We start from the raw sequence: 18,850 nt of genomic DNA, 5'->3' as shown, positions 1-18,850 counted from the left end.
CAGGCCACTGATCTCACCACGGAAAACAAAAGACTGGACATCTCTCTGACCTTGTGGGATTGTCCACGCCCCTCTTTCCTCCCTCTCCTTTTTTTTTTTATTTTGCACTGTGGTCTGCTCCCTTTTCTCTCACCGCAGCCAAGAGGGGAGTGATCAATCATTAAAATTGTCATGGGCTCTGGGAGGGAGATTGTCAGGAAGCCCACCTCTCCCAGAGACATGCTAAACTCATGTTGTGAAAACATGCTGAGACGGGGAAGAGAGTGAGAGAGAGCCGCGGTTGGCTGTGTCCTATACCTCGCCCTGTCATTCATGCTAACAAGCCTCAACACCAACCACAACACTGGCATCAATGATCCTGGCTGTGCTTTTTTTGAGACTAGGCTGTCAGACTAGAAAATGTGGTTCCTGTTTGCATATGAGGCATCTGATGGAAATCTCCTGTGCAGTTATTAAAGATGTATTCCTTAATTTCTCAGCATTAAAAAAAGATTGATTTAAATGTAATGACATCGGACTATTTGAGCAGAAACATGGATTGACTGAAGGTGCATCTGCTGATTTCAACTTGTATGTTTTCCTTTTCACACCAGCACCTCGTGCTGAGGCAGACAAAGGCAAAGTCGGATTCCCATCTCAAACAAAGGATAAATTCACACCTAATATTCTCCACAAGAAGCACGAGGCCCAGGCTGTAAATTCCTCGATAGGGGTGGTAGTGGGGGGGGGGGGGTGACAAGTGACAGGTCTAACGATGACCCTCGGAGTGACCTTGTTCAGTAACGTTTCACGTCCTGCCAGCGCTTCTTCTCCCAGGTGTGGCAGCGTCTCCCCCTCCTCCCGCGCTGTCAGAGAGCACTGTCCAAATCCATGAAACCAATCATTCTTCGGCATCGTGGAAACAGCATCTGACAGCCGCGGTCGCCATGGGCATCCTCCCCTGTGACCATCCTCGACGGGGGACGGGGAGAGGTGAGGCCGGCGTGCTCAGCGACACTCTCAGGACGGCTGGCTCTCTGCTTTGGAAAGAAGCTTTGGACCATGCAAAAGATATTTTTTCGGTTTTACTATGAAAACAAAACAAAAAAGATGAGCCCTTATGCAAAAATATTGACTATTAATAATGATAATTCAGCTAAATGAACATGTATCATCTCACAGTCAGTGACTGACACTATATAATTAATTAAGATTTAAAATGAGATGTAGCTATCAGCACTTGAAAGTCCAACATGTAAATTAATATTATTTGCCTAATTTCCAATACTTATATGCATGTATACAGATGTGTTCTGTAGTAGCTATTTATCTTGTCACACACACACTGAGCTCTAAATAAATACACATGTAAGATGTGATAACCAATAGACTGTATTTCCCCCTCCCTTTGTTGCACATTGGTTTGTCTCTCTGCCTACCTTTGTCTTTTGTCTTGTGCAATCCTCAGTCAGCCTGCTGTGCAGAGGGATGTAGAGATAAGGGAGTTGTTTCTGCATATCCACCATTTAGCCTCCCTCTGGGCTTTAGAGGGAGAGGGGGGGAGAGGAGGGAGAAAGCATTATAAAAACAAACTGTGAATAGATGCACACATTGAGGCAAACTAAATCTGAGCCGCTCTAAAATAAAGCTCAACTCACGGTAAGCTGTGCTTGAAAGGTGAAATAGTATTGCAGGAGTATTTTGTAATCAATAATGCATAGCTGTCCATCTTCGGAAAAGAGAAAGCCCCTCCAAACACACCAGAGGCATCAGACACTCTTCATTTCATGCTGAAGGTCAGCAGTACAGCATGGACGTCCCTGCAGTACATAATTCGAGGAAGAAAACACACACAGGGAAGTGTTTTTCATGTTGGCTCGCCCTGATCATGCCTGTGTCTCTGTACTGTACTATACTGGAAGGGACAGTGTTTAAAAATGAGATGGCTGACGAAGTGTTTGATATGTAACCAGGATTGTTCCAAGCTGTCATGTAATCTTTCGTCGGATACTTTCATGTACAAGTTCTAGATGAAAATCTGCTTTAGATTACAACTAGAGATGAAACGGCGTGAAAATAATAATTATATATAATTATAATTATAATGTCCAAAATTATCATGGTTATAAGTCGTTTAACGGTACAATTAAAATGTGTATACATAAGCTGAAGTAATTTCACAGCTTTATTGCTAAATAATATATAGATTTTTTTATGAAAGTGATAATATAGCCAACACCTTATAAAATGTGCTGTATTACATTTAAAGACTGGGGCCTTAACTTGCTAAAGAAGCTTTTTTTTGCCATGAAAACTTTGATTTAAATCAAAAGAATTAAATGGTTTTACCTGCAGTGCTTTCTCTGATGTTGTTGTGAAAAATACTTTATTATGATTTTTATGTGTGTTACCCAAATTCTGTTCACCTGATTATTTTCAACTCTGTGTGAGCGTCTCTATAGCATTTTACTGTTGAGTTTCTCTCTCTATGTTGAGAAGGCTGTAACCAAATCACCAGTTATCATGGCAATAAGGGTTTTGGTTGAAACGATACAACTAGCTGTCACAATTATTTCCATGGTTTATCGCAAAATCAATAACCGTTCCATCCCTAATTACGACCAAGTTATAGGATAAATGTTTGGTACACTTGGGCACTGAGGAAATACCTATAAGTAAAAGTGAGGAGATATAGGGGGTGATGAGAAGGGTACAAAGGATTCAAAGACATAGTATGTTCTTTTTCCAGATTCACAGCAAATATAGAATAATACAAAATTACAAACAGCAAAAACACTTCACAAAAATCCTTGACATTACAAACTTATGTATCACACAACAATACAATAATTACAATGAAATTGAGGTCAACAATGGCAAACTTTATACAGCCTTGTATTTAATCATTTTAAAAACATAAAGATGAACTATAAAACTATCAACTTTTATATAGTTATAGCTATAAAGACACCATAAAGTCTGATAAAAGAAAACTCTAATATAAAAAGAAAATGCATTCAATCATTATATTAATAAATACTTCAACAAGTCGCACAAAATCCTTTTAATATTGAAATTCAACATTGAGGTCAATAGTTCCTGCCTTTAAACCTTGTTTATAATACTGTTGTATTGATACCATGTGGCCATTACACGAATACTCTATTTTAATTTGAATAATTTCCCTGTTATTCTCCATAGTCTTCCTCCCTTTTAAAATACACAGTAAAGATATTAAATATAAGAATTTAATCAACATGAATATTAAGGACAATTGAAATAATTGCCATTTTGTTACAAAGTAATTTGTGAGCTCTAATCTATTTGTAAGTGTTAGTGGTTATTGACATCCCCCTGATTATATTTCAACTTGTTCTGACGACTATATTAGCGCTCAGCGTGACCTCTTCCTCACACTGCTCCACATTTTTTTCTCACTGCCCATCTGTTCAGTCCACATCACTGTTAAATAGGAATCCCTCTCCTTCCTCACTGCATTTTGACAGTATGCTCATCACCTGCTGGAGAGACATCATCTGTATCGATTTCCCCCGGCTTCCGCACATCTGGATGTTAAATTATTCTGGCCAGAGCGCAGCCTCTCCTCTCCTCTCCTCATTCACTATAAATACAATCATGCATATACACTCCCCTAATCCCCCCCCCCTCCTACACACACACACACACACACACACACACACACACTGTACACACAGCAATACACAGCATGCTCATCTGTGACTGCCTGAGTGCAATGCACTTATAGACATAAGCACAAACCGAAATCCATCCCCCACCTTTTCCGTCCCATGTATACAGAGTGCATACAATGTGTAGCTTTTATTGGCCGACACATATTCACACACGTGCCGACCTGCGTGCACACACTTGCATGCACACACCTTATCACAGTGAAAAAGCCAGAGCGTCGAGCTAATGCTTAGATGCAACGAGGATGACACGCAAGGATGGTCAGCTTCCTTCCACTTGAAGCCGTGGCCCCACGGCAGCTCGGATCAATTAGACACCATTAAAGGCCGGTCACAGAACAGCCACAGAGACTTCCTAATGTCTCCTTTTACCCTCTGCATGGTGCTAACAAACTCCATCCTCTCCCTCGCCCCAAACCTAATTACATGTAGAGATCTGCACTGTGAGATGAAAAGCTCCGAGACGCTTTGATGGATGGCAGGCTCCTGCAAAACGGAGCAAACATGCAATTAACATGACAATAAGGACAAGGCAGGGGTCTCATACAAAGACACAGGGGTGGTGCTGGCTGGGAGCAGAGGTGTGCACATGTGCATTATGTGAGCCCGTTAGAATGGACAAAGACTCCAAAGTGCGTAAATGGAAGGAAGCTGCAGGCCGAGAGCTGGAAACTTTGATGTGTTGTGAAATCCTTTTCGCTGTGTGTGTGTGTGTGTGTGTGTGTTTGCTCGCTGTGGTGAAGTGGAATTGATAACAGTCCTACACAGTCCTGTTGGGAGTGACCAGACGCTTAATGGAGGTGTTGAAACCTTGTGCAGGGATAAATAATTAATTCTTCGACAAAGTATACCTTATTAATATTTCATCAGGGTATATTTATGGGTGAATCATAAAGATGTGATAGCTGCATCACTTTAAATTGTCAGGTGTGTGGCATAGTGGATACACGTCCTCATCAGGGTATAGATCTGAACACGTTATCCACCACTCTTATGTTCCTTGTGATCTCAAGCAGAATGTGACTCATTTGAAATATAAACCATTATCGTTCTGTGTTTCAATATGTCATTAAGATAGAGATCACACTAAAGGTTTTTACTATGACATATAAGCTCATGAGAATAAATAAACACTCTTTGGAAATTCCATGCAGAAGTGAATGATTCTACAATCTGATTCCCCTGCCCACAGTCAGGTTGGTTCAGCTCGAGGTTTCTTCCTGTTAAAGGGGAGTTTTTTTTCACTCCACACTAATGTTCTCTTGTAGTGGGAACTGTTGGATTTCTCTGTAAAATTGTAAGGTCTCACCTTTAAGTGCCTTGACAGTCTGCACGTTGTGAACTGGTGGCTATACACATCCAATTGAACTGAAATAACAATGTAAGATTTTATGGTTTTCCTCCTCTCCTTCCATCTCAGCAGTGTCAAACGCTTAGAATCACAGGAGGCAGAGCCGGTATCGCAGAGAGCATTTACAACAGCACTTCTGACAGTCAACCGTCACTTCCTGTGACAGAGCTCTCTGACAGTGTACTGCAGCGCGCCACTGAGGGCCTGAACACACAGCCCTGTGTCTTCAATCCAATGAAACACACAGCAGACGCTCGGACCCCCATGACCGATGTCAAAGGGTAAGTCCAGCGTTTTAGGCGTTTGACCCAGATGGTCAGCATGTTGCATTTGATGAAAGACAAAATCTCAACCTTGTGTCAGTGTCTGAAATAACTGTCTCGCCTGCAGACAGACAGTGACACACTCAGTCTCTGCTGACAGTGTTGTTCTGAGAGTGGATGGTTACATATTTGTAATCATATAATTACATCGGCAAGGGAAGTGGTAAAACAAACAAAAGCATCGTCAATGCAGGATATCTCATCCTACAAGGTATGTACTGTAGGAAAGAATAATATTTAAGGCCAGAGATGGAGGAAGAATGTGAGGGAAATATCCAATGTGTTACTGCAAAAATACAAGGAAATCCTACTACAGTCAAATTAACTGGGTGTTATTAGCAAAATGTACTTTAACTGTGAAAAGACATGGCAACTGATTATTAATCATCAATATATGCAAGTGATATATTATACCCCACGGAACATAAAACAATTCTGCTACACAAACGGCTTCCAAAAATTCTTACACTACATCAGAATGACACTCAGAAGGGAGCATACAATCGCCATGGTCCCAAAAGTCCCCTTAAAGTTAATCAAGCGTCACCAAATTTCACACACACATTGATATCAGTTCCCTAAAATGACCATCATGAATTATTTTCTGGGAAAATGGTAAAAATGTTGACAATCTCTAAACGTTAAAGAAAGTGAAAAGAAATAAACATTTGCAATTATTCCGCCAGGTTTTGTGGTGATCCGTCCAGTAGGTTTTGTGTAATCTTGCTTAAAAACAAACATACCAACCAAAAACAAAAGGACAGGGGTTAAAAACATAACCTCCTTGCTGGGATACAAATAACTTGTACTGTAGCTGTCAGGTAAATGCATGGAGAGTAAACTGTTCAATATTTCCCCCTGAATTGCAGTGGAGTTCAAGTACTAAAAAACATCAACCACAGAGTATAAGGGACACTTATATTGCAAATTTCCCCGTTGTAGTACTGATAAAAGATGATCTCATCTCAACTTATACCACCATTACAAGAGCAGAGTCATAATGTTTTAAGAATGAGTCATAATTTGAGGCTATCAGAGGGGGAATATCAGAAGATCCGCCGAATGTGGAAGATCTTGTTCTACTTTAGTGTAGGTGGAACTCATCAGCTCCACATTAACAGATCCAACAGGACTTTGGGTACGTTTTTGGATCCAGATAGAGGGAAACCCCGGAGACCACAGCTTCTCATTGCTGCTTATTTCCTAATTATTCTATCTTTATTCTTGCAATATTATGACCAACACATTTCGAGATAATTATTTCCCCCAAAATTAAGATTTTATCATAAATATCAGAATAATATGTCTGTCCACATAATGTTGGATCTTTGTTTTTATTAGTGACCCATTCAGAATCGTCTCAGTATGTCCCCCAGACTTTTAATAACAGTATGGTGAATATGACCACACCTCCATGTCCTTACGTTATAATACTGAAATACATTATTCACCACACTATAAAATACAGCTTTATAAATTCCTTGTCATCGGTCATCAGCTTAGGCTGCATCCAAACCCAAACGCTCGAGAAAACGCTGTGACCCTCGTGCTTGATGGCCCATCACATGATTGAAATACACAGTAATTCCCGGTCAATGGCAGAAATGTTCCTGTGGGATTAGTGTTGTGGACAAGACTCCTTTGTTTTGGATTTCAGTCGAACATTCTTTCTGCTCTCAAATCATTTCACAGCGACACAACTCTCTTTCTGTCGAGCCACTGAATGTAATCGGCCCAATCGCACTGACCTGCCTCCATTACTTTAAACATATCTCATTATTCTTTCAGAAGAAAATAAAAAAAATAGGGGGCCGAACAAAGATAAGACCAAGGCCCACCACAAACTGCCTTTTCACTACAGTAAATATTTCGGCAAAATATTCAAGCTGAAAGCAATTAAGCGACAATAACCGTGCGTCTGTAGCCAAGCTGTATGTCTGCTCAGCACAATACAGCTGTGTATCTGGGAAGAAAGGGGTGTGAATGAGAGACTTTGAGAACGCTTTCAAGAGGGACGCTCTGAAACTTCCAATGCACATTTGTCATGCTTTTAAGTGATTTACAAATGAGAGGCATGCAGGCCTTTTGTGAGGGGGACGGGAAGAGAGGGAGAGGAGTTGTTCAGTGAGGAGCTTTGTGTGTCCCTGCCTACCCACGGCACATAGATGGAGCTGGAAATTGTGTGTGTGCGTCATCGGAGGCCATTAAAGCAGGAGACACACCAGAGCCAATTGCAGTACGGTGATGGAGGGGAGAAGGAGGAACAAACAGGGGGATGATGAATATTTTCCTGAGTTGTTCTTTACTCTCTATTCATCATGGAAGGGAGGAGGAGCAGTAAAAAGAGATGAAGTATGGTAATAAAGCAATACAAGTTTTGTTTTTGACGTGTGTGTGTAATGTAAGTGAAATAACTGTGTTCATTTAGGTCCACTTCACTCCCCTGACATCCCACCCACTCATTCCCGTGGGGAACGCACTCTTTCTTTCAGTTTCTTTCTCTCTCTCACACACACACACACACACATACACATGCCGCACTACCACTACACAATAATTGTATACAACATCTTAAGTTAACACACACACATACAGTGTCTAATGACTTTTGACTCATGTGTTGTGACTTTAATTCGGCGGGGGCTTGTTTTAGTGCGACAGGTCTTGAACAAAGATGAGAGGGAAGAGAAAAAAGAGGAGGAGGGACAATCTAACACGCCACCCATCCCCCCACTCTGTAAAAAAAAAAATGCATGCCTTGTGTTGATTTCCTCTCTCACCTTCCTATATGAGGCCGGTGTGTTTTTCAACTTTCACTTTACCATATTTAGGCCATCAAATCAAGATGATGTGAAACACCTATTAATTCTAATGCTCACGATTTCATGGCATCGACACAAATTTGCTGGCGACTCTTGCTGTTTGAGGCAACAGGTTTGTTTCTTCAAGTGTTGAGAAATAAGTGATTTGCTCATAAGCTTGGATAATTGATGTTTCAGGGTGATCCCCGTGCAAATATGCACAGGAAACATCCTCAGCTCTTTTTGGAATGAGGTCATAAACACACACATCTCTTTGTCAGCTGTTTTGAACATGGCTTCTGTGTTGGAGCTATTGTTATTGGCTGGAGTGTGTGGGTGATCCAGGCTCTACTTTGCAGTAGGGATTGGGGGTGGGTAGGGCGTTGTGAAGTGGGCCGTTGCTGGTGGTTTTACTGGGGGGATAGGGAGTCAGGGTGCCCCCCAACTAAATACACACACACAGGTTCATCAGTTCTGTAAAGTAAAACACATAGAGTTGTAATTACAAAGTCGATTCAAGCAGCCGGGACAAGACAAGCAACAGCTGTCTGTGGCATGAGTCAAACACACAGTTGCATACATAGAGACACACCAACACACATACACACACACCTCAGATATAATTAGCAAGATCAAGGTAAGTGGAGGGCAACAAAGGATGTCTGTGTGCGTGTGTGTGTGTGTGTGTGTGTGTGTACGTGTCTGCTTGTGTGCGTGCGTGTGCACGTGTGTGTGTGCTGCAAAACACTTACCAGAAAAGGGTCCACTGTACAGAAATCTGGTAAATCTAAATGTGTTAATGAGTGTTGGGAGCAGTGTCATATTTTCTCAAGTAACATTTTTAATATAACAATTAAAGGTTTTAAATTAAAATCTTACATGAATAAAAGTACAGAAGTATAGTCAGCAAACGTACCTCTAGTATCCAAAGGGCTCATAATGGGAGTGATGCGACACACATTTGTTGTCACCCCGTCCCCCTGCTGACCACATGTTTATTGTGTATTAGTGCACACTTCATCACACCTCAGGATGGTGACTGACTATTTAAGCATATCTAAAGTTCCATCACACAAAAGTTCTTTACATTTATTTGGTTGAAATATCACTACACTCCAAATATCTGTCCACATTCTCAGAAACATGTAAAAAAAGTTTCAATCATTGAGATGGGTTTGCAATCTTGTGATCGATGATTTAGTCTTTAGTCTTTTTTTACCACCTTCTTGTGAGGCCATCTAAATAAAAGGTGTATAAGTTGTAACAAATAGTTAGATTAATGGTTTTAGTCACTAAAGCTTTATAGAGCAGATATAACCCCTTAGTAAGAACAAACTCTGGGTTGCCAGGTCCGAAACATTGGTTCTTGTCTGTCTTTGACTTTTGGAAATGATGCAGATGTTGATATTATTTTAAATAAATGCTCTTAAGTTTCTAAATTTCTTGTCCTAAAACAGGGACATTTGCTGTGTTACAGCAGCAAAGAGGACAGTCAAAAAAGTAGACATCAGTAGAGTGAAACAATTTTAATATAATAGAAACAATTTATACAGTCTGAGAATGTACACATACACATGACCCGCAGTGACAGAAATGACTATTTTGCAGTTAAAAGAGACCGTTACAATGTGTTAACTTTTTTGAAAAAACTGTCTGACACAAAAGTCTGCCACTTCTGTGAATCGCACGCAGTAACAGTAATACTAATTTTACCTTTTCAGTACATACAGAGGAGAGGGTGTATGTGGGGGTGGGTATGATGGTGAGTGAGTGGTTGAGGGTATGTTAGGTGAGGTGCTGACTGTGTAAGCAGGTTTGAGATTTACTGTAGCATTATTTCAGATTCTGTACGTGTCGGCAATGCAGGTAATGTGGGGCCTGCACCTCCAGCTGAAATCCTGTTTCATGCTTGTCAGTAGAGCTGAGAGATAAACTGAAAAAGAGAGTAACACTGGGAGTAATCTAGATTTGTTTATGTCAGTGTTTTTGCTCAAAGACCTTTGAAAGCTGTCAACAAAAAAACAAGTGCTCCTTTTACATCTTAAGCATAAATTAAGCAATAGCTGGAAATGTCCCATGAGTGTGATTGGATCTTAATGGGCCTTGGTTTATTTACTATTTCCATTGTTTGACAACAGAAACAGACAAAAACATAACAGTGAACAGCTTTGTTTAGAATATGACATCATGAAAATAGTGCATACTTGAGCACAGAGAGTTTAGAAGACATGCAACCAGCTGTAAAGGCCTGACACCGCTGATTAGGTCGGATGTATAAATTACGCAATGACGTCCCAAATGTGCTGAATGGTAAATATTGATAAATTGTTATACGATATAGCAACATTTAGTTCTTTTTTGAGGAGGCTTAAAAATAAGATACCTCATGAAATTTTATGGTCAAAATCATAGACTGCATAAAGATGGACGACGTTCAGAATCAGAATCGTGCCAAACAGGTTTACACATACAAGGATTTTGCTTTGGCGTGTTTGTGCAAGTATAAATATAGAAAATAAAGAAAACTTTGTATCAAAAAATAAAGAATACTATAAGCACCAGGGCAGGGATTGTGCAATATGTACAGTTAGTCTGTTATTTGCCACAGGAAGTTAAAGTGTCAAAGTGTCACAGTCACAGGCAGGGACATCAGTGCAGCTCAGTGGGTCCCAGGCCTTACTGATGAGGCCAGTAGCAGTCGGTGAAGAAACTGTTTTTGTGACGTGAAGTTTTGGTCCTGATGGCCTGCAGCCTCCTGCCAGAGGGAAGTGGCTCTAAGAGTCCATGTCCAGGGTCTGCATGTCTCAGAGTCCTGGAGACGCATAGGTCCTGGAGAGAGGGCAGGCTGCAGCCGATCAACTTCTCAGCGGAGCGAATGACGCGCTGCAGTCTGGCCCAGTCCCTGGCAGTAGCAGCAGTGTGCCATACGGTGATGGTGGAGGTGAAGATGGACTCATTGACGGCAGTGTTGAAGTTCACCATCATCTGCTTTGGCAGGTTGAGCTTCTTCAGCTGCTGCAAGAGGTACATCCTGGGCTTGGCTTTTTTTTTTGGTGAGGGAGCCGATGTTCAACTCCCACTTTAGGTCCTGGGAGATGAATGTGCCCTGGTAGCAGAATGACTCCTTGGTGTCCACTGGAGAGTCACACAGGGTGATGGGGGTGGGCGGGACCTGGCTCTTGCTGAAGTCCACACTCATCTCCACGTTTTTGAGAGCGTTGAGCTCAAGGTTGTTTTCACTGCACCAGGTGACCAGGTGGTCAATCTCCTACTTGTAAGTAAAAAATGCAAAAAAAAAAAAAAAATGCATTTATCTGTCCCAAACACAGGCACACTCATGCAGGTAGGGAAATTTAACCTCTGCTTTTGACCCATCTGGTGAAGGACACACAGAGCAGTGAGCGACCATGTGCGGCGCACAGGGTGCAGATGTTGGGGGAGCAAGGTGCCTTGCTCAGGGGCACTAGACAGGGTAGGGAGAATCCTCTTGGATTTTTGGACAGATCAATCCAGGTTCGTCTTTTTGTTGTTTCTCCGTGGAGTCGAACCAGAGACGAACCAGAGACATTTTCTGCCCATAGTCCAAGTTTCTGCCACTAGTCCACCACCTCTCCACTAGTAGACTAGTCCCCCACCAGAGAAGAGTCCAATGAGGGTGGTGTCGTCCGCAAACCTCAGGACTGGAGGGGCAGCTGTTCGTGTACAGGGAGAAGAGCAGAGGAGAAAGAACGCAGCCTTGGGGGGGATCTGGTGCTGATGGTCTGGCGGTCAGAGACTTGTTTACCCAGCTTCACACGCTGACAGGACAGGAAGTCTCTGGTCCACCTGCAGATGGAGTCAGGCACGCTCAGCTGTGAAAGCTTGTCCTGGAGCAGAGGAGGGATTATGTGTTGAATGCAACAAAGTCCACAAACAGGAGCATTACAGTTTGCGTTAGGATTTTCCAAATGTAGTACAAATTCTATTGTAAAAAATAGTTTTTGCTCAATAATGTCTGAAATTTGTCAGATTTTATACTTATTGTTACAATCTAGGACGTTACTCACTTAAATATTTTCCTTAGTTTATTAATTTTATGTAAAAATTACATGGACGTTGTCCTTCAGGAGCAGAATTATGGCTGAACAGGAGAAAACTGTGACATGGAGAATGTTTTTAACTGTGAACTGCTGATCCTGGTGTGCAGAGTCCCGGAGGACCTGTGTGTGTTCACGTCTGCATCAGAAAGACAACATCAGTCACACAGCATGGTACTGTCATGAGCAGGTATTGTGCCCGAGTGGAGCACCACTCCAAGATGGGCGGGGTTACCTAGGTCGATAGGATGATGAGTTGCTACTCAATGACTGTCCAAAGTAATAGGTGGAAAATGTGGATTCTGACTCATGTCACTGATCTGACTTAAGCCAACAGTTTTTGGTGAGTGGAATGTGGTACACCAAGAGAGGCCATAATGCCGTTCCTCAAGTTTCCAAAGTATACAAAGTATTCACATGACAGTGCACACTTGAGGAAGTGGGACAGTGATGTACAGGAAGAGAACAACCCGTGCTATACGTCTTCCAAGATGGTCAACCTGAGAAAACTCAGAGAGGCAGAGAAAAAGGGGCAGGTCCTCGGAAATGTGTGACATGTTATGTGTTCCTGTCACACATGTTTTTTTTTTTCATACAGGCAAAGGTGTGACTTACTGTTCCTGCAGACAAATACCACATTCATTTGAACTTTCAATTGTTTGCAAATGAGTTGTTGCATACTGTTTAGGCATCAAAATAAACAGGTTCCCTGGTGACTTTTATATGTTAAAGTAAAATTAACCCATTGTCCTGATGAGGATAATTTCTAAAACTACTTCCTGTTCAGAGACAATGCTTAATTTTGATCTTTGAACCACCCCAACCCCTTTGGAAACATACAAAATCAAATAGTTTATGAAGGTTAAGGTAAAGTCCAACTGATTTTAAAGACTTTAATTATATAGGACACTTCTCTATACAAAGTGCTTGACAGACAAAAACGAATGGATATTAAAGAACAGCAATCAAAACAAAAGAAAATGTTTTTTTTCTTAATAAAATGAACTTCTAAGATGTTGGATTTCAATAGGTTAACTGCTACACAGTTTCAGGCTCTAGTTTCAGGCTCTAGCAGCAAACATTTAACTTCCTGTTTATTTTTTGTGGAACTCTGTAATATCTGAAATCTTTCTGTTATGATTGAAGGTCTTCTAAAACTTTAGTTATTTAAATAACTCTATGTGATTGCTTTTGAAATCAAAGTAGATCATACAATTTTGAGGGGGTTATCAAGCTGCAAATATTATCAAAAGGTACTAACTCTAAAAAATCTATGAAAAATAAAAACCTCATCATATAATATATATTAAATATATTAAATATTTTGCATTTAATTAGTAACTTTTAAAGATGTTGTTTACATTTCAAGAAAGTACTGTACGAAACTGAAGCTTTAAGGCTTCAGCAAAATTATAAATAACTTTGAATCAAAGTATAAAATAAAATAATGTTTAGCTAACAAAATCTCAATTGCCAGCATACACAATTTATTTGGGTCAACACAAACAAATCTAAATCACTGAGTGATGTTTCTGTCTTATCAGTCCACTCACATAGTAACACTCACTCACACAAATCCAGGGAAATGTATTTATGGGTTGAACTTTTGTAACACATGGTGTGCAAGGCAAAGAAAATATGACATGTTTGAAGTGTAAATCAATTCTGAGTTAACTGAGGAAGAAATCAGGGTAAACATTACAGAGCTACCTTTAATCACTTTTACTTTCATTACTTTCTCCTCTGTTTTTGGATTTCGCTTGTATTATCATCAAAGAGTTGAAGACATGAACCTTCACATGTAACTCAACTATTGGTCTTTAATTGTCCTAGTAGAGACAGTCCAAATAAAACTTGAAATATTGAACTGCCTTGTTGTAGGACCTCACAAACACCTTTCAATAGCAGTGCCTTCACCGCTGGTTGGAGAGCCTCGCTAAATTGGAGTAATGGTGCCTCATGCCAGACAATAATGTGAGTTAGGTCCTTCAGGGCAAGGAGCTACAGAGATAGCCAAACAAAAGATAATCAATATCATATGGTGTGTCGCCCTGGGTCTAGTCCAGCCTCTCTCTGGCATATACTCACCACATGCCTCTGAGCGCTTGTCTACCGCCTGATCCAATGTCAGACACAATGTCAAATAGGCAACACGTCTGGGCAACGTGTTAATGACAACATCATCACAGGAGTAAACACGGCAGCGATATGACAGCTTTCCGAACAAAGGTGATAAAGGAGACATTAATAATCACGCTTACTCCTGTCACAGATATGACATTTTCAGAATTTTAAAGAACATAGATTGACCTCAGGTATGATTCGGATGTTTTTATACTACACTTGCACGGGTGCGTGTTTCAAACCTGCCATTTGGAATGGGCTGTTCCCTTGTCCTGTAATAATGGTCCAGAGCTACCTCAGAATTATTCCTTGGCATTGGTGAGTCCCCCTCAAACAGTTTGACAATATGCTGTCACTTTTCATTGTTGCCTGCAGCGATTTAAAACTTGCAAAGATTGTAGTGACAGTAAATATTGTAGCGTTCACCCTACCTGTATTATCTGCAATAAAGAATTTATAGTTCTTCATATGGCCTATCATAAAATGATACAGATCGACAGTGATGGAAACGTGACACGCAAGTGAACGTGCTATTGTATTCTTCATTTTAGAAGACTAGACACTGAATCAAGTATTCTTGCTGCACAACGTTATGACACACATTTAAGTTTGGAACAATATGCAATAGAGATTTTTTCTTTGTATCATGCAAAATGCAATACTGGCAAGGCAGCAAGGTCAGAGAGCTTCTCAGTTTACCGGCACAGTTGTGACATCCAATATGAGTCTACCATCTTTTTGAGGCGGGTTTGCCCACCTTTAAAATAAACTTCTGCATATCGGCTCATTTTGGTTGTAAAAGAAGTATACGGGAAGTAACGACAAAGGATCTTTTACGTATATAATTTTTAAGTGCCACTGGACACCATCCATGAGTGCAAGCAGCACAACAGTGGTGGCTTCTAATTGCAGTGTGTGCCGATGGAGCGAACAAGGCTTATACACACATAGGCATTCACTCAAGCATATATTCAGCATATACAAGCTTTAGGCTCCTTTTCCTGTTGGCCTATACTAGACAAACAAACACACACACACACCCACACACACACACACGCACACACAAACGCACACACACGCACAAACACACACACATTACCAACACCCTCTCTCGCTCTTTCTCTTTTGAACCTGAGGATAGATAAAGGGGCCTCTGTGTTTAAATTAAAGGGCTACGACAGGAGTGGGTTTACTTCCCCTCCTCTCTGACGAGCGGCATGTACCATTTGGTTCACTGTCACCAGTAAACTGAACTAATGCATGGCAAGGTGGAACGACAGCTCCCCGCCTGACTTCCTGTTTGCCTTGTGCGAGTCAGACACGGGATCCTTGTGTGAGCCCTGCAACACACTCACAGAATGACATAAGATTCGATGATGAAATCCAACGCTGTGATATTCTCTACGTATCCCTGATGGCTGCTTTTCCTTCATAGCGTTTGCTCTTGCGGCACCTTGCCTCTGAACATGCATGGCTGCCTTTGAGTGAGTTGAAAAGTGTGTGTGTGTGTGTGTGTGTGTGTGGGTGGGTGTGTGCGTGTGCGTGTGCACTGACTGCATGGGAGGGGTGAGGCAGGGACAGTGGTTTTGCTGTGGGGAATATGCAACTGTACCTTTTAGTCGTGAGTTTGCATATGTGCACCTTTGGTCAATCCTGCAATCGACTTGTGAGCTTTTCTCGGTGTATGGCTCATGTGTCCATGCAGTGAATGTGAGGCTGCGCTTGCTCCTGCTGCTGTGTGTGTTAAGGGCTACTGTGTGTGTGTGTGTGTGTGTGTGTGTGTGTGTGTGTGTGTGCGTGTGTGCGTGTGTGCGTGTGCGTGTGTGCGTGTGTGTGTGTGTGTGTTTTAGAGTGATAATTCTGCTGAGAGGCAGGCAGACAGTAGGGGAGGGTGAAGGAGGAGGAGGAGGAGGAGGAGGAAGAGGACTGAAGACAATGTCAGCGCTGCAGTATGATCCTGTATCCATCAGGCTCCCTCCTGCAGTCACCGTTGCTGAAAATGCACTGCCACACACACACACACACACACACACACACACACACACACACACACACACACACACACACACACACACACACACACACACACACACACACACACACACACACACACACACACACACACACACACATACACACACACACACACACACACACACACACACACACACATACATACACAGGAAATGGCCTCAATCACTGTAGCACACAATCCGCTGTTTCTCATTCCAGATGGCATTATGATGTTATTATTGCACGATTACACCACATAACTTTATTAGCAACAGAGCACAACCTGGGACTTCTCAATCAGTCACCTTCCCTTTACACTGGGAGGACTTTTCAACAACCCCTCCCTCCTCTGCCTCACACACTGCACACACCCTGAACCAACAACAGCAAGAGTCAGCCATTTGCCCTCATCTGTATCCTCTGTGCTGCTGCTGCATGGGGAACTATTATAAGCACTGTTTAATGAGGATTGTGCTGCAAGGTATCACCATTTTTTTTATTCTTCTATCTTCATGTTGATCCAGTTGACACAACAGGATTTTTTGCAGGTGGATGTTGCGGCCCAGCTGAGAGCAACGCCGCTAAAACAGCAATGAATAATCACTTCATGTGGGGGCGGATCCACCCTCACTTCCCCTCCCCACCCTGTGGAACTTGATAAAATGGAATGGAAAAGGTGGTAGAAAGAGGAACAGAGAGAGAATAGGAGGCGGGAGAGGGTAGAAAGGTAAAATAAGAGATATTTTACAAAGGCGAAGAGAGGAGGGGAGGAGTGCAACAAGGAAATGAATGAGATCCAAAAAGCTGTTTAAGATAGAGTCAACGAGATAGAGAGGAGGAAGGGGAGCAAGAGCGAGAGCGGAGGGAGCAGTGCTTCCTCCTGTCATCATGAAGAAGTAAAAGAACCTTGTCCTGTTGATTCAAAAAAACACATAGAGTCATTCTGGAAGCCTTTGTCACTACTAAAACATCACCTGGGGAGAGAGAGAGAGAGATGGGGCACAAGCTGCGCTAAAATAGCTCCCGGTAATTCTCACAATCCTCTGTGAAGAAGTGAGATTCATCCAGTTCATACATTACAAAGCACATTTGACCTGAGCATCGGTTGAGTCGACGTGAGCGAGGCGTGGCACCCGAGGTCTTATTTGCCTGATTCAAAGGAGGTAACATGATATCCCTTAAATATTTCAAGTTGTACAGCGAGATGCGGGCTCCCTCCTGCTGCTCGCAGACACTGTGTGTGATCATCGGCAGGTTAGGCAACAAAGCACGCAGCTGCCACCTCCACCCACCCACCAGCTACCCATCCTCTCTCCTCCCCACCCATCACTCCCCGAGGTATCTCCTTGGTGGTTCTCCTTCCACTCCTTTGCCAACTGACAATTAGCATGCGGTCGCTAATGCACTACAAGCTAATTGAGCACAAGGGGGCTGGAGGTGCCAGTCACTGGAGAGGGCCTGTAATAGCTGTGTTTTCCGAGGACTCAACACTGCTCCCATTTAAAAAGAGGAGATGGTAAACTTCAACGAAGCATTTGAGAAATGTGGGTCACAGCAGTCCCCCACTAAAGGAAATATTTTTGTAAAGTAGATGATGTAACAAATATGGATAATAAAGTTTCTTGTGGTTCTCTGTTCTCACATATGCTACTCAAAATACAACATCTACATTTCACTTCATTTTTAAGGTAGCTCGAGCATAATGTAAATCGGCGTCGCAGCTACATCCGCGCACAGCACTGTGTTGGACACCATGGGTGGCTATTATAAGAGCAGCCCTGAGGTGTGTGTTTGTGTGTCTGCCACGCATGCACAAGCCGCTATGCATGCCATAGTGTCGCAAATGCATGCCCTGCATTATTGACTGCATGCACTAATGGTACAATGGGAAGCTTAAAAGATTTTCAAGCCCCCTCTTTTTTTTTTAAAGGTGAAGGTTCACTGTTTGGTAAAATGCTGAGTGGGTCCAACCTGCAGGCTGGAAGGTGTTCGACCAACGACAGAGGAGCCTCTCTACCGAGTGGTTCAGAGAGAGAGAAAAGAGAGAAAAAAGACAGAGAGGGGAGGGGGGGTGGTTGGGGGGCACCTTGGTGTGTGTTTGGCCTGACATTCCCACTGACTTGGAAAGCAGGAGTGGAGAGCAAGAGAGAGAAAGAGAGAGAGAGAGAGAGAGAGAGAGAGGCTGTTTTAAAGACGGCTGTCTTATAACAGGAAGTATGTGAACAGTGACTCACAGAGAGGGCGAGAGCAGGGAGGCTCTGTTCATTGTGTTGTCATCGTGTGTCACTAATATATGTGAGTTACACATATGACATGTAATAACAAACATCAGTAAGGATGGTGTGTGTGTACATGCAAAGCATGTATGTATTTCAGTAGTCATGTGGAGTGTTAAATGTGTATCTCTATCTCATGTGTGTATCAGGAAGCCCATACACATGCATGCGTGTGGGTGTGGGTTGGTATTATGAGT

The sequence above is a fragment of the Pleuronectes platessa genome, chromosome 10 (genome assembly GCF_947347685.1).
Source record: "Pleuronectes platessa chromosome 10, fPlePla1.1, whole genome shotgun sequence".
NCBI classification, from domain to species: domain Eukaryota; kingdom Metazoa; phylum Chordata; class Actinopteri; order Pleuronectiformes; family Pleuronectidae; genus Pleuronectes; species Pleuronectes platessa.
The sequence above is the reverse complement of the archived record's forward strand: the minus strand, read 5'-3'. Positions refer to the sequence as shown.